General features: G+C 32.3%; 1 protein-coding gene across 5 annotated transcripts in view; it reads right to left on the reverse strand.

Moving 5' to 3' along the window:
- The window catches only part of LOC127866575 (cGMP-dependent protein kinase 1-like), a 212,936-nt gene that overhangs the window by 176,485 nt on the left and 12,099 nt on the right, over positions 1–24,352 (reverse strand). Inside the window, exon 2 of one of the 5 annotated variants that reach the window (XM_052407201.1) lies at positions 17,680–17,738. The exons of the other annotated variants lie outside the window; for them this stretch is intronic. The gene's annotated coding sequence lies outside the window, so the exon portion shown is untranslated. The remainder of the gene's footprint in view (positions 1–17,679; positions 17,739–24,352) is intronic. 5 annotated transcript variants of the gene reach the window in all.

Genomic DNA, 24,352 nt, shown 5'->3' on the forward strand with positions numbered 1-24,352 from the left:
TTAAATCCAATACTTCATTTTGTCTGAACCCGAATAGTCTGAACTCTATGAGGTGAAGCATTAAATGTGTGTGCATTTTTCGCCATGAATACACAAATAATAATGTTACAAGTAATTGTTCCAAGTGCTCGAAGAAACGATGGATAGCAATTTACATTTACTTATTTTCATTGGATGTTCCTTTTTCAGTATGCTAAAACCACCCCACACAGTTGATAAAGCCATATGTGATACTGTTGTATTCAATGAACATTGAGCGTATAAAACTACGTAATGTCAAATATATACTCAAGTGAAAGATAATATATTGCATGTAATAAATGAATGTTCATCGATTCATAACAGTAATGCAACCTGACTGTACTTTAACTTACTGTCGGTGATAACTCTCAAATGAGCCTAAATTATAAATAAAAACAATAATCCCGTTTTTACGGTATCGTGGATTCTCTAAATAAAGCCTTGCACACTTTATTGTTACAGTATTGCCTTGTTAGTATTTTCTAAAATAGTAAGAATATATCGACATAGTTTTTTTTAAAGTGTGGTTTAATATTTGCTATACTTGGTGATATTAAACCACGCTTAAAAAGTACTATGTCGATATATTCCGACTATTAATGCAAAATAACAGCATGACACAGCATCTGAGATGACTGACGTAGATTGTAATAAATGTATTATATTATTTTCCCATCGACTTAAACTATGAAGTGTTAAATATAATTGTTTGTTCGATAGCGTTCTCTTCACTAGCCAACTGCGGGTTTGCTGAAAGATTGTGTGAGATGATGATAGCCACAATATCAAATGGATTTTCTGTCCAGCGAAATACATTACTGTGTGAATATATATGACAACGCCACTTAATTCTACGAATCTGATTTGTTTAAACGTTTATCCCGATCACTTATATGTATTGATCGAAAAACTACAAGTTACAGTTGGGAAATACAACACGTATTAATAACTCAATTATAACCTCATCGCATAGTCGTTTATAAACGTACTGAAAGCCTAGGATAGCTAAACCCAGATTATGAGAGTTGTGCTCAACGCATTGTAAGAAAAGATATATGGCGTCAAACTAAATAATAATTTTAATTTCAACTCCCTATAAATTAAAATCCCAGTATAACATGGATATTGTATCATAACTTGAACGGACACTTCAAGTTTTGCTGCCTGTCCACGTGTCCCCGTGTTGTTTTTTTCACAATGTAGCAAATTGACCATTTAAAAAAAAGTCAACAACTACCTCTAGAGGTTTGAATTCTGGATATTTCAAAACTGTTGCAAGTCTATTATATTTATACTGGATCGCGACAACTATTAAGCCGATAGCTATTCTATTCAATTTTCAAGTACCATACCCTAGGTGGTGCAATACAATTTTAAAGCAGCTTCCAATAATAAAATACTCGTTATTGGTTCCTGGAATACTGCAGGGATTGGCATTGAACAGAACCGTGTCCGAATCAGGAGTTTGTTTCTATCTGTAAAGGCGACCACATTCATTCCTTGTCATCATTTTGTTTCCCAACTTAACATTCTAGTATGCGGTCATAGACACGAGTACAAGCTCAAATGACCGTTTAGTGTAATGGTTTTGTCAGGTGTTAACTATGTTAATTGTATAATTCCTGTATACAGCGCATTTTCATATGGAAACGTATTAAAACAATTCACTGATATTAAACAAGCTAACAATCAGCTGAATATTCGTATCCCCAGTTGTGTGTTCGTTGATATGTTAGCGATTCCTCACGTATGTATGACTTAACACAGTCAGTGTATAGCGATAACTATAACGCATAAACAGTCATTGTTGCCTGTTCCCACACGCTTTTTAAACAATGTAGGTATTTACTCATGTCAAGATAAAATAAGCAATAATTTACATCACATTTAATAAACGAGCTTAATTTCCCTTTATATTCACGCCAAAGGACATTATCTATCCTATGGTGAAGACCATTTTAAGTAATCACCTCAAGCATAAATTTCAATACATGAGAGATTTGTAATGAGGACGATTTCTTGACAGAATTGTTTAACGTTATAATATTCATTGTTTTTTCTTTGCAAATTATTCAATTTTAAGGATGTTTAACGATTCTAAGTTGCACCACCCTCCTCAGAATTTGTTCTCGGATCAATCGGTCCCAAACAAACATATTTTAAGGATGGCCTGACCTTTTAATATGCCAGTCAAGAGTGATTAAAGTACTCTGCGATTGCTAATATCTCCAGACGACACTGAATGTGATATTAAACTATGAGTAATGAATTGTTCCTTATACAAACCCAACTTCACAGTTGTTTTAACAAATAGCAGTAGAATAATATCACGGTGATCCAAATATGAACTTATTACGAAAAGCACGAATCGATAAAACATGTGAATATCAAATTATTTGGTAATATTTAAAACCAGTGCTGAAAAATGTGCTTATCTTTAAAAATTAAGTTTTAAAGGAAGCAATTAGCTATATACATTAGCAATTTTGTCGTTCCGAACTATATTGAGGAATTAAAAATCAAAACAAGTGAACCAAAGACAATAATGCGTTTATCCGACTCTTAGAGAAACTGAGCAGTGTTATAGATTTCGCAAAGTTTTAAACGGAAAACTGCCCCAACACCAAGCAGTAATTTGTTGAACAAACAAAAATATTTTCGTAATGAGCCCAGATAAATACATGTGTTAAATGTTTTGAGCAAGTGGTTTAAATTGTGGATTCTAGACTGTGTACATTGTTTGACTACAGCCTTATAAGGAGACCTGCCCTATCACATGGCGGCCTATTTTAAACCTGTGAGTCCTTGGAGCCGCATGTTTAGTTATGCAAGCTTATGCTTGGCAATGCACCTGAATACCTAAGTGCAAAGTTCTTTACTGCCACATTGTATAATCACACTTTATGGCTACCATACGCATATGGACGTATTTTTTACATTCCATTATAATTGTTTCTGAAGATTAGCTACAGCCTCGACATACACGTAAAATAAATGTCATTTTTTTCTACATATACACAATTTGAAACCTTACAATAAGATATGGGATTGTCTTTATTGAGGGAATAGCTAGACTGAACTAAATCCATTTTGTCTACATATTGAATAGTGTATACTTCTATATTATTTAAAGATGTAATCAGATAGCCGGAAATTACTACTAATTATACATCCAAACAATATATTAGTATCAATCGAACTCAATCTAGTAAACAACATGCAATACTTTCGGCCACATTCATTTTTCTGACCTGGGCAGTCAGCTATGCACTTTTTATCGCCTCAGTCGCTAACACTGGAAATAAAAATGTTATTTACAGCTAAATAATTATCAGATTTTTTAAAGGTTGAAATGTTATTTGGAAGAACGGCAAACATGAACTGCGTAGCGCAATTGTTGTAGCATTATTAGGTTATACAATCTCAAGTTTTCTGGCTGGCGCTGCTCCCTGAGCAAATAAAACATTATGATGCGTGTGCGTTTAAAAAGCTCTATAATAAATACGTTGCGATGCACTGATAATTAGCTTAAAAGCATAATTTTAACGATATAAATCGTTGACAAATAAGACCGTGTGCCGTCTCTTTTAGTATTCGTAATTATAACATTGAAACATCCACAATAAATTCTTTGTGTTGGTTTCAGTCGTTAATGTTACTTTCACCAATCAAATATTTACATTGCTTTCTCATTTATTCAGGCATTGTGATTAATTTGGAACAAAACACTTTGTCAGAGTAAATAAATGTATTAAACAAAGGGTCCAAAGCGAACACAATATGCGACTCGTCATCACAACACAGCAAACTAAAATGTTTTTGTCCAGATTAAAACAAGCACATGAATTTTTAGAAAAATAGTTTCCATTGAAATGCATCCTGTTTGTTTCATTTGAGAACGTAAATGGGTTAATTACTAAAACAATGATCGTTTTAAGCATACTATTGTTTTAAACTATCAATGTTCACAAACGAAGCAACATATTTATCACAGATACTTATATGTTTATCATAATTTTCTGATACACAATCAGTACAACTACTTAATTCAAGCATTCTGTAAAATCACATCAAGATTTTTTTTTCAATCTGAACGTTTGTTCTTGAAGATACAGTTTGTCTATATTTATATGAATATCAACCCGGTAATCGTTACTTTAATAACATATCCGTATGTATAAGTAAAATTTCAGATGTGCCAACGTCATTCGAAACATTTGTATTTATAAAAAACGTTCCAAAATATGCCAGTCATATAAATCCTCTGTAGATTGTTTAATACTGAGTTTTGATATCAGTTGCGAACTGGTCCCGTTAACATGCATTACAGTTGGTTCAGTCAATATACTTTACCAGAGAAAAAATAAACATAAGTTCAGAAATTTGTTGAACTAAGTTATGTTTTATTATTCGGAAGGAATTACAATTTAGATAGAATTCAAGAATTTGATTATAGTATAACAAATAACTGCTAAAGCCTTACCTTGCACACATTCTGCAGCAAATGAATGGTCACAACTTTGACATCAGTTTATCCAAAAACTGTTCATATACAAACCCATCGCATAGGTCTTATATCAAAATACAATTTGAATAATTATTCTGTCTTTTATTTAATTTAACACAACCTTTTACAAATATAAATGAACATTTGTTTGAACATTAAAATCAAAACACATTTTGCTGCTCTACAAACATTACAGCCATGAAACGTTTTTTTCATTACAATCCACTATTGACAGTCCACTACAGTTCACACATTGCTTAAAATCGATTTAAATCATCATTTATTTGTTATCCGCATTACTTTTATACTTCATACGTAATAGTAAATAAAACCACGGCTGTAAATACTAGATAAAACATTGAAGTGCAATCATTTACTCAGCCGTTTACATCTTTGTGTGTGCATTCCTTGTACAAAATGTATGCATGAAAACTGTTGACAATAAATACGCCCAAAGAACAGTTTAATACTCTAATAACCTTTGTCAATGTAACGAAATATAAACTAGTATGCCTACTTCTTCAGATCTTTTCAACCCGACCCGCGCATGACAATAATGCGAATTCGAACTGACCTTATCTCGACACATTTAGTTCAAAATGAAATAAGGTGTTTACTTATGTCAAGATAAAAGAGGCAATAATTTACTTTACATTTAATAAACGAGCCGACTTCATCTTCACCATTTTCCGATCTAATTTTCAGAATTGGAAAAATAAACACATAGGGGATTTTGAAGCTGGTAGATGTTACACGGCAAAGTGTCATTATTTATATTTGTGATTCAAAATTTGATCAGCATTATAAAAACGACGGCATGCAATGCATTGACTTCTACAAAGTTGCATATTATGCGCTTTAACAAGATTCACATGGCTATTTTATTTATAAACCGTTGTAACAAAATGGAACAAACGCAAGGCAATTAAATAACGAACAGAATTCAACTGGATTCAAAATGAATTATAAATTAATATAACAATATTGATCATTTTAATTAGATCCTATAAATTAACGCGACTCTTCTCTGAAACTGACCAAACGATTACTCTTATTATACCCCTTTCAGAAACGCATAGTCAAAGATATGTCTTACTTTGGTGCGGTCTGCAAACTGTCAGATCACACCTTGATATCATTTTGTTAAACTGTTTCCAAACGTATGATCACCAATGTGCGGGAACAAAAACTGTCACGTGACCACAAATGCGAACGACCACGGCTATTTTATGGACAAAACGTCAATCGAAGGTACGTGTTCTTATATTTTCTCCATTTTAGCAGAATACATGTTACAATGCCTTGGTGCACCGTACACAGTGCGAATTCTACTTTTCATTGATGCATTGCTCATATTTTAGGCATAATGCTTTTTGAGAACATTCAAAGACAAATATCGAATTCGATGATGTAGACGACCACACATCTTGTTTCTGTGTGCGTTTCTCTTTTAAAAGACAATGTTGTCAATGTTAAACTATACGAAACAGACCAAAAGAACAGCTTCGAAATCTAAATGGTTTAAAAAAGGTTATTAACAGTGTAAATAGTATAATTAAAAGGGGAAAAATAAATGTGCGAACGACCACACTTGAAAAACGTTTGCGAACGACCACTCTTGAAATATAAATGTATGCGAACGACCACACTTAATTATTAAATACGCGTTTTGTTTAGTAACTTTGTACACTTTAGTATAATTTAGTATATAGTCATAGAATATCCATGCATATAACAATATATTTTTTATTATAGACCATTTATATGCCGTACGGGACGATCGCATAAATATCATCTGCTGGAAAAGTCCAAGGATTTACCCTCAGAGTGTGACCAGAACTGTGCGGCATGCGTATCTAGATCCAGAGCAGTCGTTACTGATATTACGATCAAGTAAGTTAGTTGGCCTAACTGTAGGCTATGAAAACAAACTTCGCTTTATTTATCCCGCTAGTAAATGTATGCTCAATTCCGATCGTTATGACAAAACAAATATCAAACGGAAACCACGTTGATTGTTTAACTTCGAAATAGGTTAGACATTTTTTAACTTTGAAAATTTTTTTAAGTTACAAATACTTAAATACCAACTATATAAAATTGGTTCAGTATATTTTATCATACTATTTGCGCTAACTGATGTTTACAATAATAAAGCTCAATATGGTATGCAATCTTACAGGGACGATTTCTTTGATCATGAAAAGGGAGTTTAATACTCTAATAACCTTTTTCAATGTAACGAAATATAAACTAGTATGGCTTCTTCTTCAGATCTTTTCAACCCGACCCGCGCATGACAATAATGCAACATTCGAACTGACCTTATCTCATCACATTTAGTTCAAAATTAAATGAGGCATTTACTTATGTCAAGATAAAAGAGGCAATAATTTACTTTACGTTTAATAAACTAGCCGATTTCTCTTCACCATTTTCCGATCTTAATTTCGGAATAGGGAAAAAAGCACATAAGGAATTTTGAAGCTGGTAGATGTTGCACGGCAAAGTATCGCATTTATTTTTTTATAGATATGTTGGATTCAAATTTTGATCAGTTTTATAAAAAACGATTGTATGCAATGTATTGACTCCTGCATATTATGCGTTTTAACAAAATATTCATTCATATGGCTTTTTTATTAATAAGGTATTGTAGCAAAACGAAACATACGAAACGCAACAAAATAACGAACACAATTCAACGGGGATTAAACTGAATCTCAAATTAATATAACCTTATTGATCATTTTAATTACATCCTAAAAAATAACGCGACTCTTCTCTGAAACTTACCAAAAAATTGCTCTATCCCTTTCAGAAAAGTATAAACTAAGATATGTTTAACTTTGGTGCGGTCTGCAAACTGTCAGAGCACACCTTGATATCATTTGGTTAAACTGTATCTTAACGTATGATCACACTCGTATGGCCACTCAAAACGTATGATCACACTCGTATGGCCACTCCAAACGTATGATAACACTCGTATGGCCACTCTGTTACGAAACGTTTACTTTGTACCGTTATTCGTTCAAAAAAACATTGGTTATACGAACCAAAACACACATATAATTAAAAGAAAACGTATGTTCAATATTAACTATTACTTACGCAATTAAATAAACAGTGAAAATCAACTAATGTTATGTTCTTGACGGTTTTCTAAGAATCCTCCAACAGAGCTGTCGCAAGTTTACCTGTTCTTTTGATGCCGATTAATTGAAAGTACATCGTAAATAAGCAATTACATAATACAGTAGCGTTTTTCAAGACTAGAAACATAAGTGAAACTACAAATTAGCATCTCTGGAAAGAAAAGTAGTATATATGTTGTTTTGTTTTTGCTTTTTGCATCAAAACGTATCGAAATCATAGGTAGGAATAAATAAATATTTATATGCACTTAAAGTATGCTTGTTTAGAAGAATAACTTCTTTTTTACTCATATTTGTGTCTGATATATCTTTGCAACATCAAGTTCAATAATAATTATCTTTTGTACAATTTAAATAGCTTACAAATATTGTAATGGACAATGTAAGTTACTTCGTCATACATAGCGAACTGAATATATCAAATATATTGGTTTATTCCTGTATGATTACCAAATATGCCCACATTACATCCGTATTCATCAAACTATACATTGACAAGTTGTCGATCGCGGCAATCGCCTTGCAAAAACTACAGCAGCTTGTTCAATAGCCAGCCCAACAAGATTCCTAGTAACGACTTCTGATGAATGGCGGAATGAAAGAGAAACATAAAAGCCAATACCTCATAGAGCGAAATGTTCTGAATCCGATTTGTTTTAATTATGTGATATCAAGAAATAAACGATGTTTTCTCGTCATAAATACACATAAAATAGTGTTATTTATTTGTTACAAGTGCTCGAAAAAATAATGGCTAGCAATATGAATTGCCTACAAGTGAAAAGTGGTTACGTTATACGTGTGGTAAAACATACCATAAACAATTAACATAGTCATTAATGCCGATGTTTCATTCAATGCACACTGTACGTATATATCAAATGTCTACTATATAAGTTATATGAAAGATGATTAACTGCATTTACTATCTGAGTGTAGATGCTATAAAAACATAAATGCACGCAGACTGTATGTTAACAAATTGTATCGTGATAAACTTAAATGAGCCGAATTGAAAACAAAAAATAAGCTTGTTTTTACGGTATCGTACAATTTTCAATAGCAATGTGTATACATACATACCTTATTTTCACAGTATTGCCTCGTTAATTTATACTGCCTAAACTCTATCTATGCGAAATTTCATTAAGAGCGGAGTAGATCCACAGAGCGCGTCAAGTATTTGGTTTAACATCGTTTATTATTAATTTAATCCACTAAGTCTTTGTGTTGTATCTTCGTTTTAAATTGTTTTAATATATGAGATCCTGAGATATTTCATAATCGTTACGAATGTGTTATCCCCAAAAGTAATTTTATAACGATCGATAATATTAGACTCAAACGCTTCTTCCATATAGTTTAACTTAATAAAAATACATACATTAGATCTAGAGGAAGTGATTGGGGTAATTTTGAATTAATTAACAGGTGGTGTTGTTGACTTCAAAAAATGGAATGAGATCATAATCTTCGTAAAAGGTTTTTTACGGTATCAATCACCGAAAATAATTGGACAAATTAATGGACGATAGGGACATTTGATAATGTTTGTCATTCGTGTGTACTCTTCATGTAAATGAATGTTTTCGCTTAAACAAAATAATATTGATCGTTTCGGAGGTGTTGATTGTGCAATTAATTCATTTTGGACATCTTATATGTGATATCAATTCCGATAAACATTTAATTTTGTCATCGATGTGCACGTATGAAACTCCTATTTGACCAAGTCATTGTCTCTCACTTCATCAAGTCAAGTCAATTTTATTGGCAAATACATTTGTACATAGCCAAACAACATACATAATACATGTAATGACGGTGTGAATAAATGCATATACAACAATTGTGATGAAAAGTATGGTGTATATGATGGACATGAAATAATGATTAATGGTTGAGCGAATGTTGACCAAAAAACAACAACAACAATAAACCATATACATATATACATACATTATACTAATTGTGACTAGATCTTAAATTAAATTCCATTCTAGTAAATTTAGCCAAGTTAATTAATGTTTTTCTATTCGAAGTAGACAGCAGTTGCTTAAATTTTATAATAGAAGACCAGCGTAGATAATTTTAAGGTAACAATAGTTTTCTTAAATCCCTATACAATGGACAAATCAACAAAAAATGGTATTCATTCTCAATTACACCCATATTACATCTTGTACATACTCGTTCATTTCTTGGAATATTTCTATATCTACCTTCTTCAATGAATTGTGAGTGTGCAGAACAGCGAAGTCTAGTCAAACAAATTATATCCCTATCATTTACCACAATATCTAAATAGTTTTCAAAATCAAAATTTGATTTGAATAAACGATACGTATCATCAAGTTTAGGCAAGTTATCAATATCGCTAACCCATGTACAATGTATATAAACTGATATCCTTTATACGCTGACAAATACAATTAACATCACTAGTGGTTATATCAGATTTATAATAAAAAAGGCAATCCTATATCCTGGAGCAATATCTTGAGTTTAATACCCCAGTTAGTAATATGCGAATTAGAATCATCGAAATCTAACAACAATTTAAAAAGTAAAGAATCTGGTTTCTGCTTTATTTTGAACAAAATTTAATGATACGCATCTTTTTTATACACTCTAAAGGAAAACGACCCAGCTCGCCATACACTGCCGCAGACGTAGTTTGTGGTCGAATAGACAATGTCTGTTTAAGGAATTTGAGATGGACTTTCTCTATGTCCGGGCTGGGATGAAATCCCCATAGTACATCATCATAGCAATTTCATGAATGCCGAAGTTTATGTGTGACACAGTCCGTTGAGGTTTGAACAGACAACAATGTGAAATGTGTATGCATTTATTTATTATATTATGAAAAGTAAGACAACAATTCAGATCGTTGTTTAAAATAAATGATGATACGAACGCACAATCCTTTTTACGTGTCTCATTTTTTTTGCATTTTCCAAATGTTACACTTTACACTGTATACATTGTTAAACACAATGTTAAAAAGTCTAATATATCAATCGTAGACCACCTACATGTAATTAATATAATTAACATGTAACAATAACATATTTGCTACCAAATAGTCAACTATCTTGCATTAATATTAATTATAATAAGCTATGTGAGAAAAATAGGGGGGGGGGGTTAAAGAAATGCGTCTTATCGTGTTTTTTATAAATATATTTCGTCGTGTTAAGCTGATGTTTACCTTTTTTTTTATATATATACACAGCATTACCCACGGTTTGTATGAAAGTTAACAAAAACCACCAGGACGCAAATTGTCATTAACTGATTACGTTATTCTCCCATCCATTTTAGTTGTCGAGAACTTAATAGAATTATCTTTATTAATCAACTGCGGTAATTTTGAAAGGTAATTTACATGATAGTCATGATACCAAATGGATTTTTCCATCGAAAACAAATACGATTAGAGTTAATGCACCAACGCCAACTTATTATTTGAATATATTTTGTTTAATCGCTAAACGCGACAGTTATATGTATTAAACAAAACACTACAAGTTAATTTGGGAAATATCGGATGTATAAACAAATCGACGATATATGATACCTTCATAATATAGACGCTGAAAAAAGTACTGACTGCCTAGTAAAGCAAAACCAGAAATTAGGGGGATATGGATTAACATATCGTTAGATAAGATAAAAAGTATAAAAGTACATGATACAATTAATAACAACTCCTTATAAATGAAAGTTCACATATATATTGTATGATAACTTGACAATTCAAGTTTTCCAGCCGTATCAAATGATTGTATAGAGCATTGTTCACAGTTTGACAAAATTATCATTTAACCCATTTATGCATAGCGTCTAGAAAAAGGCCTTGACAAACAGCGTAGACCCAGATGAGACGCCGCATAATGCGGCGTCTCATCAGGGTATGCGCTGTTTGCTTAACGGAATTTCTGTAAGAAATATTCTAAATATAGATATAAATATACTAGACATCCCTAATTTTGGAAATAAATTGATCCAATTTAGAAGGATGGGAGAGTCCACTAGGCGTAAATGGGTTAAAACACTCAATAAGCACCCCGAGAGGAGTGCAATCTGAATATTGCAAAATAGTCACTTATGCTCATCGTGGACTATGGCAACTATTTAGCCGATACGGTTTTGTTTACACGCATCATACCCTAAGTGGTGCAATACAATTCTAAAAGCAGCTTCGAAAATTTAAACACAAGCTATTGGTTCCGGGCAGGCTGCAGGGATTGGCATGACACAGAACCCTCGAAGGAAGATTGTGTTCCTATCTCTATTTTGTATCCCAATTGAAAATCCTGATATGCTGTCATAAACACGAAAATAGCCCAAAAAGACCTTTAGTGTAATGGTTTAGTCAGATGTTAACTTTTTTGATTGTACAGTTCCTTTGTACAACGCATGTACATATGGAGACATATGAAAATAATTGAATCGTATTAATTACGCTTATGACCAGAAGAATATTCTAATTAACATGTGTTGGTTTTATGATCTGTTAGCGAAAAGTCCTTCTCATTTATGTTTGACTAATAATGACCCGTGTATATCGATAAATGAAATGCATATTCAGCTGTTATCTATTCCCATCGGCTTTAAAATGAATTTATGTATTTATTCATGTCAAGATAAAACTAGCAATAATTTACAACACATTTTATGAACGAGCTGAATTTTCCTTCATATATACACAAACGGGCATTATCTCACCTTTGGTGTAGATTGTCAAAAATTAACACCTCGATCATAAATTTGATATAGGAGAGATTTAAAGTCGAACAGTCACTAACGGTCTTAACTTACTCTTAAATATCCATGTTTTACAATTGTAATGTAATATCAAGTATACAAGTCATAACAACTGCTTATAAAAAATAATTGATTCACATAAAATATGTATAGTTGTTGTTGTTGTTTTTTTGTTTTTTTGCAAATCCATATTCTCTTGTTAACATGTTGAGCATTTCTATTGTCCCCCCCCCCCTTCCCCATCCGTATAATTCCTGTAGGTTCGAGACTCATCCGTATCTTTTCTATTGCGAGCAGTGGCTATAACTTCTGCTGCAAACTCAACCACAACTAAGTGAACTATGATTAAGTTATCACATACCGACTGATTTTTAACATTCGAGACAATACAAATATAATACAGTGTATATTATTTTGATTGTTAACACGGGAATGATTTTCGTGTAAACTTTACACACAATTCGTAATGCAGACCTAAATATTATTCGGACGGGTTATCTAACAATAATTTAATGGATGGCATGACCTTTTAAAATTCCGGTCATGAGTGATCTTATTACTCCACGGTTGATTATATCTCCAAACCAATTCGTTATTCACTTGTTATTGAATTGAACCTGATACAAAACTAACTAACATCACAGTTGTTAAGAGGAATATCAGTGACATCATATCAGCGACATCCGAACATGAACTGGTTACAAAACATGAATAGAATAAAGGCCACGAGAAAATCACATAATTCAGTAATGTTTGAAATCAATAATGAAACGAGTACTTATCTTTCAAAATACCGATCAAGTTTGACAACTGTGAGAAATATAATGTAATTTTTAGTTAACCCATTTATGCCTAGCGTCTAGAAAAATGGCCTTGTGAAACACCGTAGACCCAGATGAGACGCCGCATGATGCGGCGTCTCATCTGGGTCTGCGCTGTTTGCTTAAAGGAATTTCTGTAAGAAATATTTTAAATATAAAAATAAATATACTAGACATCCCTTATTTTGGAAATAAATTGATCCAATTTAGAAGGATGGGAGAGTCCACTATGCCTACATGGGTTATTGTGTTTTATAGATGTACATTTTATGTCACGTACTTTTGGCATTCCTATTGATACAAATTGATACAAATCTCGACAAAACAATAGATACATGTACAATGCAATGTCGATATCATAAATGAACTAATATATCTAACTTTATAAACAGTTAATTCATTTCAATTAAATTCAATTCATTTTAATTCTTGCTCGCGAATAAAGGTCTGTCGCCTACGACATTGTCAGATACAAACTATAGCAGCGGTTGATCTTCGTGATGCATATCACACATGCATGTGTTAACAGTCTCTAATAGAATGGATAAAACAATCATTGAGCCTAGCTTCAAAAATCAAATATTTATACTTAGAATACCAATAATTCCTAAAATACGTGCGAACCTAGATAATTATCAGACAATAAAAACGAAATGCACCTGTGTCTAGGAGTATTTCGTTTAAGCGTTTAGAAATAAAGGTAATGTATTTCATAAAAAAGCGACCATGTAGAACGAATGATAACTGCTCATAAAAAGAATCACTTTACTAGTTATATCACTCAAAAAGATGTATTGTACATGTGTGTATTTTTAAATGTATGTACATCATTTGTTTACATTTAGTTAAATGTAAACAAGCAGAATACATACAAATCCATATGTATGGACCACATATGTTTAAGAATATTTTGTTTTATCTTTTAGTAATAAAAACGTGTTGTTTTTTCATATTAGCCACACTGTAGCACGAGTGATAAAGGGATAAGATAAAAAAATGACTATTTACATACAATTTGTATAAATTAAAAAAAATATAGCAATAATGTGTATTTTTAAATGAATGTACTTTTTTTCAATATGTAAAAGTAAAACAAATTGTGTGAAAATCTATGTTAAAATGTTACTATGTTACTATTTAACAACGATGACATACACTGATCTGGGTGTCATTGCATTTAATTCTCTAATGACAGAAACAGTACAATACATATCGGACAAATCAGATTTATTTTCTTAGCTCTTACATATCAAATATATATTTCGTTGCCGATCATATCGATTGACTTTAATATACATTGCATTTAAAACCTTGCCGTCGGTCTTGTTAGGTCAGACATTGGGCAGTGAATGGAAAAAGCAAAGCAAATGGTAGTATTTCAGAAACATCTTAAGTCATTTATTAAATTATTTCACTTACGTTTAAAATTACCATGTTTTGTATTTCTTATCTAAATAAGGAAACACATGTTTTTTTTGGTATTCATAAAAGAACATTGGCATAATGATGCTATTTAAATGTATATCTTTATGCAAATCTATTGCAATTTGAAATGAAACACTTAAGAAAATTTCTCAATGTAAGGCTAAGAATAAAATTTAACTTGAGATGCTTTTGGAATACGACCCCAGGTCTCGGTGAGTAGAAATTTTCTTCTGTTTACTTTTACCTCGTCAGGTTTTAATCCCGATGAATGCATCCACATGTCCTGCTACAGAGTGCCACACAATTAGGCGACTATGAAAGCTATGTTCACAAAATGTTGGTCATTGTTACTTATGATTTCTTAACGAGCCAATACAACCAACGAACTGTATCGAACGTCAGCTGAGCCAGAAGTGTTATTTGTATCATGACAAGGGTAGGTTTTAAAAATATCTTTTTTATACAAAACAAGATGTGATGTGAAACACTAGGTCCGCCCATATAATTGACCTTTGACCTTGAAGGATGACCTTGATCTTTCACCACTCAAAATGTACAGCTCAATGAGAAGCACATGCATACCAAACATGGAGTTGCTATCTTTAATGTTGCAAAAGTTATGACATATGTTAAAGTTTGACGATTTTGACCCATATATTTGACCTTTGACCTTGAAGGACGATCTTGACCTTTCACCACTCAAAATGTGCAGCTCCACGAGATACACAAGCATGTTAAATATGAAGTTGATATCTTCAATATTGTAAAAGTTATGGCAAAAGTTAAAGTTTGACGATTTTGACCCATATTTGACCTTTGACCTTGAAGGATCACCTTGACCTTTCACCACTCACTATGTGCAGCTCCATGAGATACACATGCATTCCAAATATGAAGTTGCTATCTTCAATATTGCAAAAGTTATCGCAAATGTTTCAGTTTGACGCAAACAAACAAACCAACAAACAAACCAACAGACAGGGCAAAAACTATATGTCTCCCCAGTTCGCGTATGATTATTTTTTTATTTTGCATTGATCAATCTATTTGTGAACGGGATATGTTTAAGTTATTTAAATTGTAATATAGTTGTGACAAAAATATATATTATAGATAAATTATACAAACGTCGGCTCTATCAATAATAAATAACATTGCATTTCCACTAAGACATACTTCATTTACAGTAAAAGTCCCTTGATAAATATCTTAATGTACAAACGTAACAATCTAAATTCCCGTGTTCGGCATCACCCGGTATGATTTAAAGGACTTTCTCAAATATTTAATCCAATGTGCAAATATTTCATCAAAGAATGCATCGAAAATTCATTTTCAAGTCCGCACAGGCTAATCAGGGAGGACACTTTACGCATGAACTTCATTTTTGCCAAGAAGAGACTTTCTTGAAACGAAAAATATGCACACGTTAATCTGGGACGACACTTTACGCACATGCATTGAACCCCTTTTTTCAAAGACTATAGCCCAAATGTGTACAAGATGTTGATGTTATCCCTGACATATTCAATATTGACATGTTTGTTGCGCTGTATTACTAATATTTGGATTTCTCATGGCGAACAAATGTATTCTACAGGCAAATCTGGAACGACACTTTACGCACATGCATTAAACCCCCTTTTAACAGAGCACGGTCAATTTATTTATAATAATATACCATACATATCAGTATTCATACAGATACCGTATTCTTGCTACGCAGATACATAAAGCGAATTATGAATACCTATTCGTCGTATTATGAGACACTATAGACATTATATACTAGAGAAATTGTTTAGAGACACAATCATAAAAAGACGCCATAAAACGCACTCACAATTAAAAAATAAACTCACGTGCACGGCATACAAGTTTATACATATATGTTCGTCATTAAACACCATAAACGAGAGGTGCGCGACTCGAGCTCAACATGCATTTGTTTGTTTTAATCGACGAGCGCCCAATGAATAGGAACCTAGTGATTGCTAAGTTTAGATCACAATTGAGTATTTGCAATAAATAAAGCATTCTGTTTATGAAAAACAAAGAGTAACAGTGTTAATGTTATCTTTCTTTGAAGTGATTGGTATTTTGTCGAAAATTTATTCGTAACGCTCTGTGTAAATTATTATTTAAATTCTAATCCATATTGACTTTTAACATTGTTTGTGGGCATTAAACCACAATTATAAGTTTGAATTGCATAAAATTATAAAATAGGCGTTATTTTATTATGCAATGACTTTTCACGCTACATAATTGCAAAAATGAATCTAGGTCCAAAGTCGTCTTTGTCAGCTACACCGAGTAAAGAGCCCCTTAATCAATATATCACTGCTCATATGCATCTGAGAATCTGGTATATCTTGAAAGCTTGTCTAAAATATGGAATCCAATTTGCAAATATTTCATGATAGTTTGAATTTACAATTTCTCCGCGATCGTGTTAATTACCTTCCGAAGACAGCGTCAGCGTTTTCATTAGAAAACCCGACAAAACAAATAGTGACAACTTCTCGTGAATGGCAGAATAGAAGAGAGAAATCAAATCAAATAGGAGGAAATTTTCGGAATCCAGCACTGAAAAAGCCATTACTTGAGAATTCAGGCTCTTCTGAGTTGTTTTGTGCGCTTGTTACTCGTGGATACTAAACCTCATGTTATAATGTGTTCCTAGTGCTTGATACATCGTGTGCCTATATGTTTTGTGAAAAAGACAGTTTCTGTAGTTAAAATTAGACTAACAACATTGCCGTATATAATAGCAAAGTACAGATGTAACACTAGCCTTAAATTTAGCGATACAAATTATTTCGCTTTAAAAGCCATTAACGTACATGTCACAAAAGTATATACTACTGCTTAGGTTTGGAATACATCTTAAACGACGCGTCTGTTCTTTTCACTGGATATCATATAAATTGTCTGAATGTGAATGTACTTTATATTTTTATATTTTGCAAACCTTTATAGGTCGGCATTCCGGACAGAAAGTTCTCTTTTGTGATGAGCCTACGCCGCCAACTAAAAATTTGAAGAAAAACGATTATATGAGTGTTGAAATAAATGTTTCATGTCATTTTAACAAATGGGTAACCATATTCAACCCTTATTTTTTAACACAAATATATGAAGAAAACTATAATATCTGTATTTGCCGTCCTCAAGACAATTTTCCGTCGATTTCAGTTATTAAACAAGGAGAATGATGATAATCATTGTGCGTGATATCCAAAATCCTTTTCAAATGATCAAAATGTGTTGTTCATTCATTCCCAAATAAAATGTGTTGAATACAAAGCTTTTGTCGAAATATACATATGTTGTAGTTAAAAAAGCCTGTGGAATTGATGTCTGAGAATTTACTTTTCATTCATCGTAATTATAGCAACCGTTAAATCTAAATAGACAACCTACTTGTAAAACAAAACAAATCTGTAATTATTGAAGAAAAGCTGAAAAACAGATTTTCTAAGTAAAAATAAAGTTTATGACATGATTTATGTATGTATTTATTAATGTCTTTTATGAATCATTAATTTGATACTTACCACATATAAATAAAGAATACTTTTTTTAAAGAAAATTTGTTGGGTTCGGTGGATTATCGATTTTAATTCACGAGTGATCATAGAAAATAATATTTTCACGAGTGGCGCAGCTGAACCCAACAAATTTTCTTTTTATTTTATGCTTTTTTCACAGTTCATACACATTGAGTTTAATTAAAGAATTTCGCTGGGAAAATGACGTCATTTCGTCAAAAAAATGACGTCATTTAACATAACCAGTGAAAATTATCGATAATTTTCACTGATAATTTTCATTGTTTGAAACAACAACAACAACAACAACAACAACATTTATGTCAGCAAATTAAGCTTATACAAGCTCTTAGCCTACACATATACATTTTATATATACAAGTAATACAAGTCATGGCAGATGTGGATTAAGTGTTAAATTGAACACATGGTGTTAGTGCAAAAAATATATAATATATTCGTTTGAAAAAAAAATATATTCAACATTGACAACAATGTAATGTTAAGAAGTACAGTATTCATTCACTGAAAATTAAGTTAGTATCCAGCAACAAGTTATAGGAATAATTAAAAATCAAATTATTTCAATACGAGGATTATGGTTATAGTTATTCATAAAAAATAACAATTTCTGAAAGTTTATTTAATATCATAAATTATTAATAGCTTAGCCATTAAAAAAAATAAATTCAAAATGAAACAAAAAGTTGAGCGGAAACAAATAAGCATTGTTTATAATGCTATTCAAATTTATAAGGAATGAGAAATTGAATTTGAGTTAAGGTATGTTGTGCGTGAAAGAAAAGATGGAATAATGTTAAAGGGTTGTAACGTTCTAAAATACTAATTACGTATCTAGTAGGCGTCGTAAACATGAAGCTTCGTATATAAACTTTGCTAGATTAATAAGCATAGTTTTATTTTCACTGGACATCAGACTTTGAAACTTTGAAATTGTAGGCCATCTGCAGTACTGTGACTTTAAAAGTTTTCTTCTTAGGTGCGTATATATGGGGCAAACTAGTAAGAAATGGTACTCAGTTTCTACAGTATTCATATTACATAATTTGCACTTACGGTTTTCTTTTTCAATATTTTTGTATCGCCCCCTTTCTATTTCTAGGTTATGCGATGATAAACGGAATCTGCTTAGGGCAATTTTATATTTTGGTTCATTAATTTTGTCTAGATAACTTTCTAACGATAAACTATGTTTGAATAAACAGTACGTAGAGAGACGGGTAGAGCTGTTAATATCGGCGTGCCATGTTTGAGTATGTGTCTAATAATCGTTGTTTGCACTGTATAAATTTAGATTCGGTTATGTTTTGGTTTATCCATAATTCGGAAATGCCGATGCTGTCGAGAATGGATTTAACATGGTATGCCCAGTTTTGATTGTTGTATGTATGTCCATTGTTCGTATCTTGTTTTAGCATATTGTATGTAATTTTGATCAAGCTACTCTCATTTGATAATAGTAGTTTAAACCAGTATTTAATAATGTTTATTTTTCGTATTTTATTAAAGGGTATTCTTCTTATTCTCCATACAACGCGCTAAGGTTGGTTGATTTATTTACACACAGTAATTTCCTTAAAAATTTCGTGTGTACGGCTTCAATATCTTTCGCCTGTGTAGTACCCCATATTTCAGACGAGTAATTCAAAATTGATGCTACTAAGATATCAAAGAGTTTGAGTTTGCTTTTTGTGCTAAATTCATACATGTTGACCACTGAGACAAGTCGGTGCATTGATTTTGACGCATGGTCTGCTATGCATTTTTGCGTTTTGTTTAAGTTTCCGTTTTTAAATAAGTATACCCCCCCATATATTTAAAGGAAGTAACGACTTCTAGTTTTCACCATACAGAAAGATATCGATGTTTGTGTAATGTGTTCCTTTTTCGAAGATAAGCACTTTTGTTTTAGCTGTATTTATTTTTAATTTCGATGCACTACAGTATGCTTCTATGTCTGTTAGCATGTGTTGTAGTGAGTTTGGTGACGTTGCGAATAAAATTTGGTCATCAGCATATAAAATAAGAAATAATTTCAACTCGTCTATAGTGAATAAAACATCTAAATCTGTATTTATGTTCTCCAACATGTCATTAACGAACATCATGAAAAGCAGTGATGAACTGGAATCACCTTCTTTTACTCCTTGGTGTATCGAGAATGGGTCGGAAAAGTTATGATTGAATTTAATTACTGATTTTACGATACTATACATCGCTTTTAGAGCGTTTATCATTTTTGAACTCATATTTTCCGATATCAATTTTTGCCAAAGTAGTGTGTGATTGATTTTATCATAGCACTGTTGATAGTCGATAAAAATGGTGTGAAAGTTTTAATTCACTGATATTTCTCTATAAACCACCGGAAAGCATACAATAAATCAGGTTAATATATGTAACATGAATAAATAAGATTTACATGGTGTAGATACGCCAATTCAACTGTTGGTTACGTCATGCTAGTAGCTTTCTATATTAATTGATAAATATATAGTTCATTGTATTGCTACTTACCGTCTTTTAATTTTGTTCAAAGTCCACAATTGAATTGTATTTACGTAATTTGCTGATAGATATTAACGCTCACTTAAACTTTTACACAATGACGTAACAATCATAATCCATGAAATCATTTCATAATTTGAAACCAAAAAGACAACAGCACTATGTTAACAGCTATTGCGTTTACCGTTTACGTTGCTTCTGTCATTCTCTCACAGCAACAACGCGAGACCACTGATCAGAAACTCTCGTTTTCCGTACTCAAATCGTGCGAGGGAATGGTAATCTGACAGAGTAACGACGGCAAACCCATTTACCTTCAAGATTAACTACACCGTAATTGATTTCGTTAAACGTGAGTTTGATGGCCATGCTGAATTGGTAATTAATTTTTATTTGTTCGGTTTTTGCTATGAATTAAGTGTTTCAATTCATATTCAACGGTCTATGTATATATAAACAGGAAAGGGCGGGAAACTGTAAGCCCCCCATCTCCCTCCCTTCCACGAAATCATAGTAAAATAAGCACACCATTGCATAATGCAATCAATGACTTTTTAATTATGGGCTTAAAACACTGAACAACCACAAAATCGATGCAAAATATTTCTTTTTCTCATTTATATTATCCAAATCTACTACGCTTGGGATATGAGTCGGCTTAACACATTTATACAAGAATTTTAATTCAGCAATACTTTTCATCACATTAATTTGCAAATATAATAATACTGTATACCAAATAGTATTTACACTTAGGGATTTGCATTTGTGTATGTACTGCATGATATAAACAGTGCCGTAGGAGTTGGGTATGTTCCAACGCGATTCTAAAATGCGATTAAATTGATCCGGGTTAATAAAATATTCCAAGAGTACATCACGTTTGCATTCCAAGTATGTTGATATTTGAAATAGCATCAGTATTTCAGAGGTTTATAACCAGATGTTTTGTATAACATTTATTAATAAACAATCGGTGTGTACAAGTGGATTCGTTTGGAAATATAAAAAAAAAACTCTGTCATTTGAGATAAAAATGCAGGGTAGTAGATCTCGCCTGTGTGATTACAAGAAAAACTTCGACATATTAAATAATATTATGCTTTTGCCATACGCTTTGGATAAAAGTAGAACCTTATACGGGTATTCTAGAAAGTATAACTGTGTATCATATCATTAAAACTAAAAAATAAACAGTATACAAACAGTTCAATATTAAGTACATGCTTTATAACGTCGCTTTAAAATAAATGTTACTATATGATTTCGCCACAACATACGAGGTTTATATGGCATTATGATATACTTGATACTATGATACGGAGTTTGGTCAGTTTGCCACTAACTTTGACTATATTATGCAAACGAAACACTGCAACATTTCTCAGTTATTCTTGAATATGTACGAAACACATCAAAGGCATTTTGAGCAATACTCTGGCCACACTGGAGACTGATCTCGGGACATAAACGTACAATATTTCCGGACACAAAAATGTAAATGCAATTCGAAAACTTCCGAACACATAACATATGCGAAAATTATTACGGTTTTATATTGTTGCGTTTTATATGCCAAAATAGCATAATAAAAAATAATAATATAAACTTTAACATATACTTACTAGTATTTAGTTGTTAATCCAACAAATAAGCAAATAATAATATGATCTCATATATGATATCATGCATTTAGCATCGAATGTGTGTAATAATTGCCATAAACTGAACTCAGTTATCCCTGCAATATTATCTTAATAACATAATCTAATGTAGTTTAAGTGTGGTTCCCTGATATGTATAACCCAAACAATCAATGACCACAGAGGACGTGTGTGGTATTTACAACAGACTCAATAGTCCCATGTTAACATGTGTGATCATATCCCTTACGTAATTTAAATCCATAGTTTTTACCAAGCGGAAAAAAATGAGTGACTGGACAAGTTCAAAAACAAGACTGCTAAACTTGTCTTAGCCATCATTTTTCTTTTTTACGATCATCTACACATTAAGGTCATTGAGCTGTAAAAGTTTTAGCGAGACCCATGTCATACTTAGAGAGGATTTCACAACACAAAACTTCGGGACGTTGGCCGGTCGTACAATGTACAATGTCAATTATTATTTGAGTCGTGTTCTGAGAAAACTGGGCATAATGCATGTGCGTAAAGTGTCATCCCAGATTAGCCTGTGCTATCCGAACAGGCCTATCAGGGACGATACTTTTCGTTTTTATGAAATTTTTCGTTTAAATAAAGTCTCTTCTTTTTTTTATTCAATATCATACATACAATGTAAACATGTATATGATCATACAACATAGTGATTGTACAAAGCAATAAAGTTCAGACATGTTATACAAGATATGCTAATAAATAAAGTATCTTCTTAGCAAAAATCAAATTTATGCGGAAAGTGTCGTCTCTGATAAGCCTGTGCGGACTGCACAGGCTAATCTGGGACGACACTTTACGCACATGCAGTATGCCCAGTTTTCTCAATACGACTCATTACTTAAAATAGCAAACAGCTTCGCTTCTGCGTCCCATGATGTGATTATTTTCAGTACACGTTGGTCAGTATGCTCACTTATCATTTGCGACTGCATTTCAGTCTAGTACACAGTGTACTAGGCACACGGAGAGACAAGGTTCGTCTGGCATTGTTCAATGTCCCAGTTACTGTACACCGTGTCTGTTAGATAATACGTTATTCGGCTCTAAACAGACTTCTTATCATAACAACATAATAATGAAACCGATACTTAATATGAAAAAATGTAACATACCGATACTTTATATGAAAAAAGTAACATAGACGATGACAGTAAATAGGTTCAAGTAAGCAGGAGACAGAAAGATGAGGCTGTAAATGCTTATCAAAATATTGACGCACGATCATGTCCATATTCTGAGTAAAACGCTCAGGACCCGTTAAAAGTCATCCCATTCGTCTTTTCGTGTTTGTGAGGTAAAGAGAAAGAACCACCGAATTTGGTCATGACATTAATTATGCGATGACGATACGATTCGATTCCTCTACCTTTAGTGTGTCAAAACATAATAAATGTAACGCTGATTATCTTAATTTTTGTGAATAGGTCATATAAATAAATACATTTATTTCATTTGAGTGATTTTGTAGCATATCAATAAACAGGCGTTTCACTTGACGAAAACTTGACGAAAATGCCGCGAATAGATCCTAGCACAACATGCATGTAAAGCTTCTGTGTGAGAAGAAAAAAAGAAGAAGAAAACATATTGCATTACGTATCAGTATAGAAAGCACTCAAAAAGCAAAATAGAATCTCCAAACTGTTAGAGAACAAATTGTGATTGAATTTGGACGCAGTATGTGCAATTATTGATAGCAGTTTGTGACTGAATAAGTCCGCCGTAACATGCATTTCACGATATATCTAGTTCTTATCAGAAACTATGGTAGACAAATAAACAATAAGGCCATGATGACCTTAAAGCGCTCACGTGAGTTCAAGGAACCTATTATTGAAGACTTGACATTGTTATCTAGTTGTGTACAACACTTGACAGATTCAAA

The sequence above is a fragment of the Dreissena polymorpha genome, chromosome 2 (genome assembly GCF_020536995.1).
Source record: "Dreissena polymorpha isolate Duluth1 chromosome 2, UMN_Dpol_1.0, whole genome shotgun sequence".
NCBI lineage: Eukaryota > Metazoa > Mollusca > Bivalvia > Myida > Dreissenidae > Dreissena > Dreissena polymorpha.